This window comes from Artemia franciscana, chromosome 17, assembly GCF_032884065.1.
Source record: "Artemia franciscana chromosome 17, ASM3288406v1, whole genome shotgun sequence".
Lineage (NCBI taxonomy): Eukaryota > Metazoa > Arthropoda > Branchiopoda > Anostraca > Artemiidae > Artemia > Artemia franciscana.
In genome coordinates, this window is record NC_088879.1 from 39,178,481 (window position 1) to 39,192,823 (window position 14,343).

Genomic DNA, 14,343 nt, shown 5'->3' on the forward strand with positions numbered 1-14,343 from the left:
AACTACTAATCTCACCGCCTAAATTAACCACAAAAATATTATTTTTGTACATAACTCTCATCACTTTAATGTACCTGTATGGAATGCTATAGAGACTTTCAAAGGTGTTTATAATTATTTCTTTTCTGAAGGCTAATTAAGAGATTCAGAAATTAAAAAGCTTTTACAAACTGCGAGGAATGTACTATCTACGCAACTATTTTGACAGCTAGTACAGTTTTTGCCAAAAGGCGAAATTTCAAAAAAATGGAAATGCATGATTATTTCCTTTCTAAAGGCTAATTGTCAAGTTTTAATAAAGTGAAAAGGGATGCAACCTTTCCTCAACCTTTCTGAAAGTTAGGAGAACTTCTTATAATAGTGAACATTAGGCAGATTCAAAATACCTTGTTGTTTTCTTTCTACAGACAGAATAGGGGGCTCCAAAATTTCGTATTTCCACAAATAGAAAATTTTAGTCTAATTTTCACCACAGGCAACATTTCAGCAGAACCAAAGTATGTATTTATTCCCTTTCGAAAACGAACTTAAAGGTTTAAAACTTTTATATTCCCGCAAAGTGGAGGGAGGTGTAAATACACCTCAACTTTTCAGTTAGTAAAAGTTCCTTCGAAGGAAATTATATCAGTAAAGTCCTACTGCAGAGCTATTTCTTTTTTAATCATCAAGAGATCAAGAGATTGTAAAATTTCTGAATTTCAGTGAAGTAGAGAGGTATTTATCCTCTGCTCTAGGTTTTTTTTTTTTTTAGAAAACTTCATACAGTTTAGATTTAGAAAATTTATATTTGAAAAAATACAAATAAAATGCGCAATCATAACGCCTGGTTATTTCCTTTTTAAGACTGATCGAGATATTGTAAATTTACATAGTTTCACACAATGGAGAGGGATCAACCCCCTAATAATTTTTTTTCTTCAGATAGGAAAAGTATAGCTAAAGACAAAAATTTTGGTAGAATCAAAATACGTAGTTAGTTCCTTTGAAGAGGTTATAAAATTTCCATATTTCCCCAAACTGCATAGATTTACACCATCTCCTTAACTTTTGCGACAGTTAGTAAAAATTTCACTAAAGGCTAAAATTTGGGTAAAACCAAAATACGTACTCATGTTCTTCCTAAAGGCTGATGAAGAAGCTGCGAATTTCCCACGTTTCTACAATTTTTTTTCTGACTTTGAAAGTCAGAAAAAGTTTCACCAAAGGTGAATGCTTTGATACAATCAAAATGCCTGATTATTTCCTTTCAGAGGAGGTTACGAAATTTCAATGTTTCCACATATTAGAGACAGACCATATCAAAATCAATAATTATTTTCTTCCTTAAGATGACGTTTGAGCTACAAAATTTACATATTGACTCTGCCGATGATGTGACTATACTTGCTGATTCTGTTGCAGATGCCCAAGCTATGATCAACAAAGTAGCAAACAGATCACTTTCGGCTGGCCTCCAAATAAGTCTACCAAAGACGAAAACCTTCCTGACGGCTTGGATGGATGGCACCCCTGTGACTTAAAATTGATAGTCAAATCGAGAACCTTCAATCGTTCAAATACTTGGGCTCACTGATGAACACAATTGGGAAATCCTCAAAGTAGATTCGGAGTAACATATGCGAATCATAGAACACCTTTCTGCAGCCGAAGAGCTCCCTTTGGAAGCGCAGAAAAATCTCAATACGCACAAAGTACTGAGTCTACGGTATCATGCTGTTCTCTGTTCTTCTCTACGGATGTGAAACTTTGTCTCCGAAATTAGCGGAAGGTTCGAACTTGAGCATATTCCTTCACAATTGCCTACGATATATACAAGGCATTCGCCAGTCAGACAGAGCTTAGAAGGACAAATTCTGGCGAAGATTCACGTATCTCCCAATTGTGTCTGATGTTACCAAAATGTTGAGGCGTCTGAGAAGAAATCAGGAGGATAGAAGAAAACTAGACTCACCACAGTCAAGTCCAACCTTGAGCCTATTGGGGCTCCAAAAATTAGGGTGACGTTGGAATCGTCACTGACTTGATATCATGGAGCTTACCAACCTCGAGCGAAATCTTTGGAAAAAAGAAGTTTTTTGTCTGCTCTTCACCGCCATGAACCTGGATGTGGCCTGAACGTAGAACAAGTACAAGTAAGTAAATAAGTCTACATATGCAAAATTTATACATGGGCAAACTCTTTCTTTTATCAAAAGCTTAAGGGGTTCTATTGTGTGATTCGTACAAATTTATTGGATTTAGTAACTTAGCTTATAGCTTATGACAAAGGCAGTTTCTTTGTCATATAGAAGTTTCGAAAGTGAAATTACTATATAAGGGCATCTTTGATATAGAAATTGAGAATTGGAAACCATTTTACAAATATTAGAAAAAGTAGCTCATATATGTCTCTATAGTTTCCTATAGGCTAATAGTGTTTTGAGTGAGACCAAAGTCGTAATTTGCAAAGGGCCCTGAAAATGAATGCTTTTCATCGTCTTTTAGAATCAGTTGATAGTGGGGTAGCCAGAGGTGAAACACCTTTGTCTATGTTAATAGATATTCGCAAACCTTGAGTCACAGTTGAATTTCAAATGGTATTGAATCCGATAAAATCGTTGGGTTTCCGCAGAAAGTGATCCTTCAGAGTTGGTGCTTCACTGGATGTGTCTGGCCTGGCCAATTTATAGAAAACCAGATTAAAAAGCTCAACATCCCCTCTACCTTTATTTTTATGTTGGTCACCACCTGGCCTGCATATATCACACATAGTCAGCCGTTGATGTAGCATACTTTGACGTGTGCATCATTTTCACCCATCTAGGATGCTTCCCAACTATATATTTTTGTTGGTTTATCCTTACCTCTCCTATGGGTGCTTCCTACGGAGCAGCAATTTCTTATGGAACTATAGAAGAGTAAAAGTTCTACGGAATATAACAGCTCAAACAATCTGCAGGTGTATTTAGAGTCTGCATGATATCCGTGATTGTTTTACGTTCCTGAAGCTCTTTAATGCTGGTCAGATAAGAGATTACCAAGCTCCAGTTGTTGTACTTCAGTGTATGAGTGGTTTTGGCCTCCGATGTTTTTGAGAATGTTTACCGAATTGATAGTAATGTTTTTAGAAACAGGGATGAGGATAATATATTTTAGATTTCTGTCATGATTTTCAGATTTCATTTTAGTTGAAACACTTGGTCCAATTGAATCAAATAAGTTAATAGTGAGCATTAGGACAGCCGAACACGTACCTCATATTACAAAGGAATTAAAAGGTTATCTTTTTGGGAATATTTGTTGAATACTATTATGGATAGTAGAGGTTGAAAGGGAGCAGAGGATGTAAAGTGGGACTGAGAGGGCAGGGTGAGGCAAGTTGAGTGTTTAGGAGTGATTGAGCTTCGATTTGTTATTACTATTTTTATCTATACTTTATTTATCTAATGTTATTTTTTATTCATTTATTTTGCTACATTTTTTGTAGCATAAAAAATATAGTTATATGTTCGTAACAGGTTTGTAAAGGTGTTAATAGAGGTTGTAGTTATGTGCCTGTGTCCTTAATGGTTTTAATTAAATAGTTAAACTATTGGGTAAGCAGTTACTTTGACTTTATCGCAACTACAAACCCTTATAGGTTTTTTTTTGTCTATGGCGGAAGTGTATTTATTTATTTATTTGGGAAAATTATAAATAAGAACTTGAAATTGTTACCCATAGGACATTTTTTGTATACCACCAAATAAGCCTTAGTTCTACTCTTTATCGTTTTTCGCTTTAAGCAAGAGTTTGCCCCATAAAATGATATTTGAATATACGCCAATTTCCATTTATACTAGTATTACATAAACTCATACTTTATGGATACTCTCTTGCGTATAAGTAAAGCTTTAAATAGTCAAATGTTTAGCTTTATTGCAATAAATTAGAAAAAAAGAAGTTTTTTTTCAACTGCAAGTAAGGAGTGACATTGAAACTTAAAACGAACAGAAATTCTTCCGTATATGAAAGGGGTTATCCCCTTCTCAACGCCTCGCTCTTTACGCTAAAGTTTGACTCTTTCTCACAACCCTGCTTTTTAAAACAATAAAAAACTTTAGCCTAAAGAGCAAGGCGTTGAGAAGGCAACAACCCCTTTCATACACAGAAGAGTTTCTGTTCCTTTTTAGTTTTAATGTCGCTCCTTGCTTGCAGCCAAAAAACTTTTTTTTTTTTATTTTATTCCTAAACGTTTTTGAATTAATGCATGTTTTTATTTTGGCTCACCGCATATGAATTATTAAAACGAAATTTGCATATTAATTTTCTTTGACTAGATGGCTTTCTCATAGTTTTGATCGGACGATTTTGATAAGAAAAAGGGTGGGGAAGGAGGCCAAGTTGCCCTCCAATTTTTGGTTACTTAGAAAAGCAACTAGAATTTATTATTTTTTTTACGAATTTTCTTATTATTAATAAATAAACGTAACTTACGAATTACCTTGCGTAACGAACTTCCATATTTATATTTTTTATTTAATATATCAGGAGGTTTGCGCCCTCATTAATACCTGGCTCTTTATACTAAAGCTTGAATTTTGTCCTCATTCTATAAAAATGACCCCCGAATCACAAATACCGTAAAACAAATAGCTGAAATCACTGAAAATACTTTAGCGTAAAGAGCAAGGTATTGAGGAGGAGACGAACCCCCTTATATACATAATAATTTCTTTCCGTTTTAAGTTTTTATACTGTTCCTTACTTCCAGTTGAAAAACTTTTATTTATTTATTTTTCTCATTGTTTTTTAGATAATATCAGAAAATCCTGCACCCCCTTCACGGAAATTCTCTTCCCTCAAGATTAAATCCTCCATGAGAAGATCCTCCAACGTAACCCCCTCCCTAACCCCTTCCCCCAACGTGAAAAAATCCCCCTGAAAACGACTGTACACTTCCCAAAAACCATTACTATATGTAAACTATGGTTAAAGTTTGCAACTTGCAGCCCCTCCCCCGGGGACTGCTGGGGATTAAATAATCCCCAAAGACATTGTTGTTAGGTTTTTCAACTATGCGGGACAAAATGGTTATCTCAAAATTTTGACCCGGTGACTTTACGAAAAATTGAGCGTTGGGGGGGCCTAGGTGCCCTCCAATTTTTTAGTCACTTAAAAAGGGCACTAGAACTTTTAATCTCCGTCAGAATGAGCCCTCTCGCGACATTCTAGGACCACTCGGTCGATACAATCACTCCTGGGAAAAAAATAAAATAAATAAACACGCATCCGTGATCTGTTTTCTGGCAAAAATACACACTTTTAGACAGGAGCTTGAAACTCTTACTGTAGGGTTTTAGAGGGTGTTTCCCCTATTTTCTAAAACATGGCAAATTTTCTCTGGTTCGTAACTTTTGATGGATGAGACTAAACTTGATGAAACTTATATATTTAAAATCAGCATAAAAATATAATTCTTTTGGTGTAACTATTGGTGTCAAAATTCCGTTTTTTAAAGGTTCAGTTGCTATTGAGCCGGGTCGCTCCTTACTACAGTTTGTTACCACGAACTGTTTGATAAAGAAGTTGCAAACGCTGCATAATCATTTCTTTCCTAAGGCTATTTAAGTGTTTGCGAAATTTCTCAATATCGGCAAATCATCACCCCTGGTGCTTATGCAGTTGGTACTTGAATATACTGCATAATCATTTCCTTTCTAGACTAAAGTGGCTGCGAAATTTATCCATGGAGAAAATCCTTCTTTAGTTTGCAATTGATAAAGGCTTTTCTAAAGGTTTTATTATTGTTATTAGTGACGGATTTTGGACTAGACACATTAATAATCTTTTCTGGAGTTAAATATACTACATTTTTAGACAAGAAAGTTGAATGCACCGTAAACTACTTCCTTTCTAAAGGTTGTTTCAGAGGCTACGTAATGCTTCCACATTGGTATAGCCTATCTAATTCTAAGGTAGCGCAATTATGCAGTGTGTAATTAGAGCAGGTTGATTTTTACCAGAAGGTCTTACTTATGTCAAAGATGTACAAGAATAAGATCTTTTAAATAGAAAGAAAAAGGTTCTATATATGACAGAGAATAGCAGCGTTAAGACTAAGGACATATTTTTTTTTCCAGAATCAGTGGGCTACCACCCCTTCAAGCCCATGGTTCTTTGCACAGTGTTTAAGCACAGAGAGAAAGAGGGCCTATTTGTAATACCTATTTTGACAGAAAAACTTCTCGTTCTTCCTACTGGCTTGAATTTTCGTATAAAAAAAACATTCAAATGAAAATTAGATTTTGGACAACACAGATAGCTGTCAGCAAACACAAAATAACGTTAATTTAATTAAGAAAGCTGGAAAAGTAGTTTGACAGTGTTTGACAGTCTTTATGGAACGATTTTCTTTTTTTAAGCAAAAATGCTTCTAGGGACATACTATTTCAAATGTTTTGATGACAAATACAATATTTAATTTATGGCGAAGAAACAAGTGTCAGTTGTCAGTTCCTCTTACACTCCCCATCCCAAAAGAGACAAAAACCTAATTTAGGATTTTTTATTTTAAATTTGCTCTCTAATTCTCATGGACACGCTTTGTTTCTTTTTTTTTTATAATTTAATAATCATTGCTCTAGCAAAACTAGGGTCGGTTCTCTAGTGCCAGGATCAGGCCTCTTTCAGCTTAAAGCAAGGGTGGCTGCCTGCTAATTTTGGTGTCCAACAAATTTAAAAATATCTAAAATCAAGAATGCCTATTATTAATTTTAAAACTAAAGAAAATCAAAAAGTTAACTCAGAGGATATGAAAGAAGCTCCATGTAAAAATGTTAAGAGTTATAAATTCTATATTAAAACTGCTGCAGAAGGAAAACAGAAGCTAAAGACACAAAGAGAAACAGATTGGGGAAACATCTGTTGGTATACTAACACCAATCCCTCCCCAAAACCCAAAAGGTAAAGTAATAAGAATTAAATATTTATTTGTGCTAAAAAGTTTACAAAATTGAACCACATTGCGCATTTGTGTTTACTACCACGTCATCTAATTTGCTTATGGAGTTTTCTTAGGGCATACTGATAAAAAGCTTGCACATATGAAGGAGCACCAGTCCTAGTAGAACAGGCCGAATTTTAGTTGAAATATAATAGTAATATAAGTAGTCAACAATAAATGGTTATCTTGTACGGGTTGGAGATACGATTTACTGTTGGGTGCCCTGTCGTCGAGAATAAAACAGGTCTTTTTGTTATAGGTTAGGCTGTTATCGATGTGTTTTTGTTAATTTACAGTTCGTGAGAATCTTATGGTTTTATGTTCAATAACAGTTGGCCATACTAGATTCAAATGGACCTAATGGCAAAATCTGCAGCACCAAATGGTCGAAAGTGGTACTTCAAATAGGCACTGTAACAATTTGTCGATACCCATATATACTCAATACCCATACCAATATATATGTCGATACCCAATCATAGGTAAAAATTTACTATCATTCGCGACCTTTCTATTCAGCTGTATCATTGCCTCAAAAAAGCTGAGTTATTGACTCAAATAACTTTGAGTCAAATAAACTTTTGAGTTTTTTATAACTTGAGTCAAATAAATTGACTCAAGTTTGCCTCTTTAATGCTGGGTATTTGATCACATTTTGATGGCTTTCATCGATCTGACTGTTGGTGGAGTCTGTCAAAAGCATTGATAAGGATCTTTATGGACTTGAGGCTAAGTTAATTTACACAAATCAAGGTTCTTCAAGCTTATTTTGTCTTTAGCTGGTACCTCATATATGTCGGTATTTTTGACAAACTTACAGCTACTAAAATGTTACGAACTTCTTATTGCCGAAATCATATAGCCTTTCTTCCTTGTTCTGGATCGAAACACAACAGGTTTAAAATTGCTTCCATTTTTTTTCAACACAACGGTGGGATTTTGATTTTATTTGTCTAAACTAAAGAAAAACCGTGAATGAGACAAAGTGGTGGAGTTCCACTCGTGATTAAAATTAATCAATAAGTAAGTTGGACAACAATTTAAATGGTTCCAAGAAAAGGGCTGAAAAAAACAAATCTTGATCGTCTCCATTGCTTTTTAAGGAGCGCTAAATTGCATTAAGACAAATAAAATAAGAATAATCCCTTAAAACTTTTCTGAAGCGTTTTTGTGCATTGTTGGATGCACGTTTTAGAGTAAAAGATGGATAAATCTATATATTTGAATCTACAATAGGTAGATTAATTTATATATTGTTAGACCGTTCAACAAAAATCGTCATTTCAATTTTGAGTTGGGCTTCGGGAAAGAGCCTAATAATAATTTTAGTTTTGCCCGCTCATACGAAAAAAAGAATAGCAAATTGAATTGATACGAAAGGAATAGCAAGAAAGAAAAAAAAAGGAAAAACAAGAGCACTCAACATCAAAGAACAAAATTAAGTAGTAACTTCTTCATTCACACTCGTAGATCAGATGTAGAGGCAAAAACTCGAACAATGTTTCCAACGCCATTTTTTCTTCACTTGTTTCAGTAGATGGCACAACGACAGTTGGGTCTACGATATTTTCAGGTATACGAATGTGTTTCTCTCATAGAGCGGGTATTAAAGTGAAAACTTTGAGATATTTGCAGAATACAGACAGGAGTTTTGGTTTGTCAGTTTGCGTGAGCCAGTCCCATAGCAGATATGCATAAAGATGGTGAGAAAGAACAACCACTGCGTAAAGCATCGCAGGAATCCTCCTGTTAAAGTTAAATTTCAGAGAGACAAGCTTCCTGTAGCTTGAACGAGTATGGTATTTTCAAGTAAAATTTTCATTTTTTAACTGTCATATATGTAGGCCCACTGCTTTGCTGCCTGCTTGCCGAGGAACAAAATTCTACAAACTCCATCTTTAGTGCGTTGACCCTTAGACCGATACTTTTGTTACCAGTTATCAGGCGGCGAATATTTTCTTGTAGAGAAGAAAGGTTGCAGAACACCAGCAGGTTGTCAGCATACAGAAGCAGGCTGAGGTCACATAGATTGATGCTGAAACCTCCAGCAACGTTTTTGTTATTCTGGATGTCAGGGTATTAAACAGGATGGTGCTTAATACAGATCCTGGTCCAAAACCTCGAACTAGTCTAGTCAGTCTGTTCAGGTGATCCCCACCTTTTAAAATCCTCAACCTTTTGCTTCTATTTTACTTTTTTTTTCCAGAAAGAGTAATTTCTTTATTTTAGAAGTCATTTTAAAAATTTAAAATTAGGCAGACGTCAGGAAATGGGTAACATATTATTTAAACACATAATCAAAAAAAAGGGCGGTAAAAGTTTGGCCTGGTAATTAATTTTCTAGGATTGCAATGTCCACAAACCTTTCTATAGTAGACGAAAAGAGTCAATTTTCACAGTTTTTGATGTTATGTTATCGTTGACACAAGATTGAGAAAAGTTGTTCAAAATTGGGATGGCTTGATTCAAAAAAATAATGCCGTACTCTTCTGGAGTAGTATTTTACAGGAGTGTTTGTGCTTACAGAAAATATTTACACTGAACGATTAGCCACTGAACAGTAAGATGTGTAATGCTATGAAAATTCTAGATCACTTATTTAATTAGCTAGAATTCAGCCACGTTAGGTGATTCGGGATAATGGTTGGCAAAGTTTTCCAACCAATGCTTGGGAGGTCTTCCTCTTGGGTGGGAAAAACTAAATCTTGCTTTGTGCATTTTCAGGAGTTGGAATGTTTTGGACTAAACAGTTGACAAAAATGTGTAAATGTTTTCCACTGAAGGCTTGTTGAAAGGGTGCGAGATTTCTATTTAGGCAAATCTCCTCCCCCTCTCCAGGTTTAGGCTATTACTCAGTGTGTGATTAATATAAGTTTGTTGGAAAACATTATTTATGCTTATGATCCGTATGGATATTCCCTAACACATAATGACTTGTGTTTACTGATATCATATTGAAAAGCCTCGTTTCCCCAGTATCTGAGAGCGTCAAGTCATCAATTGTCGAGGAGATAGGGAAGATTTTTTTGGAATGGTTCCCAGGAGTGAACTAATGTTTCTTTTGACCAGAGCGGATCTGCGACACAAAAGAGATAAAGCGGAATCTTGAGCTATGCATCCAAGAGAAAAATCCATTAGATATTATAACCTATACGCAACAATATTCTCATAGTTTTCTTCCATGAGTGGAAAGATCTGGCCCTTTCCAACACTTATTTTAAAAGAATGGGGTTCCGGAGAATTAAGCAGCAAATGTAGCTTTCCGTGAGTTGTATATTCTCACAATCCAGCTTGAATACGACTAATTTTTAAAAGACAGTTCATGATCTGGTGAAGGTGGATCTCTTTTCCCTTTATTAATATCTTTATTCTCCTGGCCTTACCCTATAGAACAGGTGCTTTAATAACTTCGGGAATGAGTTGTTTGATGACATTTTACGACCACTTCTCTTAAAGGTCTTAACATCGATTGGAGGGCAGTTTCCAACCCTTAAACATTCCAACACCCCCACAGCAAACCAAACCGTTAGATCGAAATTCAAGACAGCTATTTTAATTAGAATGACTGAAACTAGGGCTATCACTACTAGCACTATCAACACAACCATTGCTGCTACTAATACTGCTACTATTGGCAACTCATTGCAGCACCAAGGCCCCAGGGGCAAACGCAGCTGCAAACACTCCTCTTCCACTCTTAATTATTCAAAGCTTTATTCTTTGCCCCTTCTCAAAATAATACAATTTTCTTTAAATATGTCCTTGTGAAATCTTCCCATATCATTCAGGGACGACTTGCTATTCGTTTGGCCCTAGATGAATGGCCAAAAAGAAAGATATTAAGCCATCCGTCATCCGCTAGCCATCTCAACCTTTCTCTTATTATGGTGGGGTGAAGCCGCATTTTTTGTACGAACTGTTAATTCATATACGTTCAATGTTACAGGTATAAAATTCCTATAGGTGTAGACAATTCCTTTCAACCGTAAAACATTTGAAACGTCACAAACTGATTATTCAGAGGCGACTTAACCCATTCAATACCAGTGGATCCAAAATGATGAAAATGATCCCATTTCAAATTCAAAATTCATAGATGGATTTTAGTGGAACGGCTGAGAAAAACGTTGTATAATCTTAGATCTATAAAGACGACCTTGGAACAATAAGCCCTATAGCCCTTCATCCCCTCTCTTGCTACGGGTAAAATTATATAAAAAACCTAGATGCATTCTAGTGGAGGGGCTGTGAGAGAATTTGTATAATCTTAGATCTACAAAGACGACCTTGAAACAATGAGTCCCCACTCTCTAGCTCGGGCAAAAATATATAAAAAACCTATTTAAAAGAAAAAATTAATAGATTCACTTAACAGTTGTTGATAACAAACAATAAGTAAGTAGTGAGCCGTGCTAATAGTAAGCACAACTCCGAAAAAAGAACTTAGGATAGCAATACAGACAGGGAACAGTTCATGGTAACGAACTGTAAGCAAGGAGCCACTTTGCCTAATATTAACCAAAAGCTCTAAGAAACTCAATTTTGATAAAAATAGCAATATCTAAAGAATTGGCTTTTTATGCTGATCCAGAAATGAGAAATATATTAGGTTAAATATGCCCGGTCGAAGGCTACGAGCCAGAGAAAATCTCCTCAATTTTCAGAAAAAGGGAAAAACCGCTCCTAAAAGGTTAAGTTATCGACATGGAAAATTAAACTATTAAGTTCAGAATATCAGAGAACCTCTTACAGAGGTTTTAAGCTCCTATCTAAGAATTAACAACATTTTGCATTTTTTCCAGAAGAAAGATCACAGTTACGTGCTATTTTTCCCATGGGTGATAGTATTGAGGAAATGGTCCTAGAAAATCGGAAAATGGCTTGTTCGTACTGAACTTGACAGTTTTATTGCCCATTTGGAGTAGCAAAGAAATTTTGCGCCACAGGCCTTCGGTGTCTTATGCCATTTAGGGACTCGAACCAGCAAGTTTGACCCAAAGGGTGCCAAAAAGCTATTGAGGGAAAATTCTGAAATGAGCGATCAATATGGAATTATTGAAAACTGTATATTGGGATTTACAGCTTCAGAGGCAGAAATGCCGAACGTGGGGCATTCGTCACTATAGATACACGTAGTCCATAAAAAAAAAACAGTTTACATAGAAAATTATTCGAAAGTTCCATTTAACTAGCTTTTATTGATTTGAGACCAAGATAAATCTATTTTACCAAGGGGCATAATTGCGTATCAGCCATTATGATGGAGAACCGGCGGATCTTTGTGTAGGCAAGGGGAGGGTGCTTGAAAGTCCTTTCTAATTTTTTAATTTTTCGTGACGGTACAGATAAATATAGGAGGGTTTTTTTTTGGGGGGGGGGGTACAAACTAATCTCTAATCCCACTTGATTAACGAGATCATTTCGAGACCACAGCTGTAATATGGGTGCCTAAGGTGATCTTTAGACCAGACATCTTTTCTAACTATCCTAACTCTCTGTGAGCCTTCAAAAAAATATGAGGAGGTTTTTTTTTACAGAAATAGCCTCTAATCCACTTGATTCCTGAGAACACTATTAGACCACACTTGTAATATGTGTACTGTAGGGTGATAAAGCTATCTTACTGAAAATATCCTTTTTCTGTAAAACATCCCACACTTGATTGCGTTTATATACTTTCACACAAAGCAGTTGAAAAGTGGAGAAAAGACAAAAAAGGTAAAAAATACGGCACTGGACTTTACGCTCCCAACTCGGCAGTGGAGATTTATGGAGCATTATAAGCTCGGGTGGGGAGGAGTATTATGAACTCTACTGGAGATTTCAAGGGGAAGGGGGTATTAAAGAAGCCTGCCTTCAAAACAATGGAAATTATGACCCTATAATTAATTTTTTAATTCAGACCCCTCTCCGTCCTAGTAAATATCTCCGTGATGCATTTTATTCAGGGATGATAATTATTTCTGAAGAATTTTAATGCGAATACTGATCTCGAATGGAAAAGATGGTAATTGATTAAGGGACCAGTAGCCTCCTACACATTTAAAAAAGCCTCGGATCAAACAGTTTGTAGTAACAAGCTTTAAGTGAGGAGCGACCCTTGTCAATAGAAATGGACACCCTAAAAAACAAGGTTACGATTCAGTATATGCAACATCAAAATATATCATCGAGTCTGATTCTAAACATGCAAAATATTCTAATTTTAAAGTTGCTCATTATTGCTGTTTGTGCCTAAAAGATTTCCAAAATTAAAAAAAATGAATTGAGCTCACCCAAAAAGGGGAATCATCTTTATCGAAATTTTGCAGTGAAACTAAATATGTATGAAACAAATGGATACAAAAGAATCGACAAAATATAAAATTTCCCATTTTTTCGGAGTTAGTAAATAATCAGATGATTACTGATTTAATCTCTATTAAAACTGGACAAAAATTAAGTAAAAAACAAGTTTTTTTCAATAAGAGTAAAGAGCGATACTTTATCCCTCCACTCTTTAACTAAAGTTGAATTTTTGTCTCTATTCTTTAAGAACAGCTCCTCAAATACAAAGGCCGTTGGATTTGAATAACAAATATTTTTGAAGTACTATAAGACTTTAGCGTGAAGGGGGAAGGCTAGGAAGGGGCAGCCCCATCATTTCTTTCCTTACTTTCATTAAAGACTTTCATTAAAGTTACTTTCATTAAATTTTCATTAAACTTACATTTTCATTAAACTTACTTTCATTAAAGTGTATTATTGTAAGCCCCATAAGATAGTCCTTGACGAAAAGACCCTCAAGATCTTCATCCCCCCTTCTTAGTTTTGAAAATATAAGTAAGTTGTACTACTTTCAAATTGCAGCCATTACGATAGCCGGCTAAGTGCATATTTAAAGATGGTATTTGATTTACACCAAAATTAGCACTTAAATACCCATCTGTTTCCTAGCTTAGTTTATTTTTACTGTAGTTAATATTGTTTTATAGTTTGTTGTATTGTTGTTGTGTTGTGATGTGTTGTTGTATTGTGTAATGTTGTAGTGCGTTTGCACCGGGCTTCCTTTTTTTTTTCGTTTTTTTTTTGTCCTAACTGATACAACTAAACCATGTTTTATCCGGCAAAAATTTTAATCAGTGTTTTTTTTTTATCTACTCTTTTCAAATATGCAATAATTGGTATTAAACAGAAATTACTGGTTAAGTGTATTAATACAAATATAACTAAATGGTATATCAGATAAAAGCGAACAAATTTTTAAGGAAACAAACACAGTTTTGTCACAAAAATAAAGATCATATTTAAATGTTTAAACTCGCATTGGGTAGATCGTGTAAGATAGCAAAATTAAAATAAATATAAACCATCATGGCTGAAGATTAGAAACCTGTATT

At 35.1% G+C, this 14,343-nt stretch overlaps 1 protein-coding gene across 3 annotated transcripts in view; it reads right to left on the reverse strand.

Moving 5' to 3' along the window:
- Positions 1-14,343, reverse strand: part of LOC136038225 (potassium/sodium hyperpolarization-activated cyclic nucleotide-gated channel 3-like) — a 292,504-nt gene that overhangs the window by 130,760 nt on the left and 147,401 nt on the right. The window lies entirely within an intron of this gene.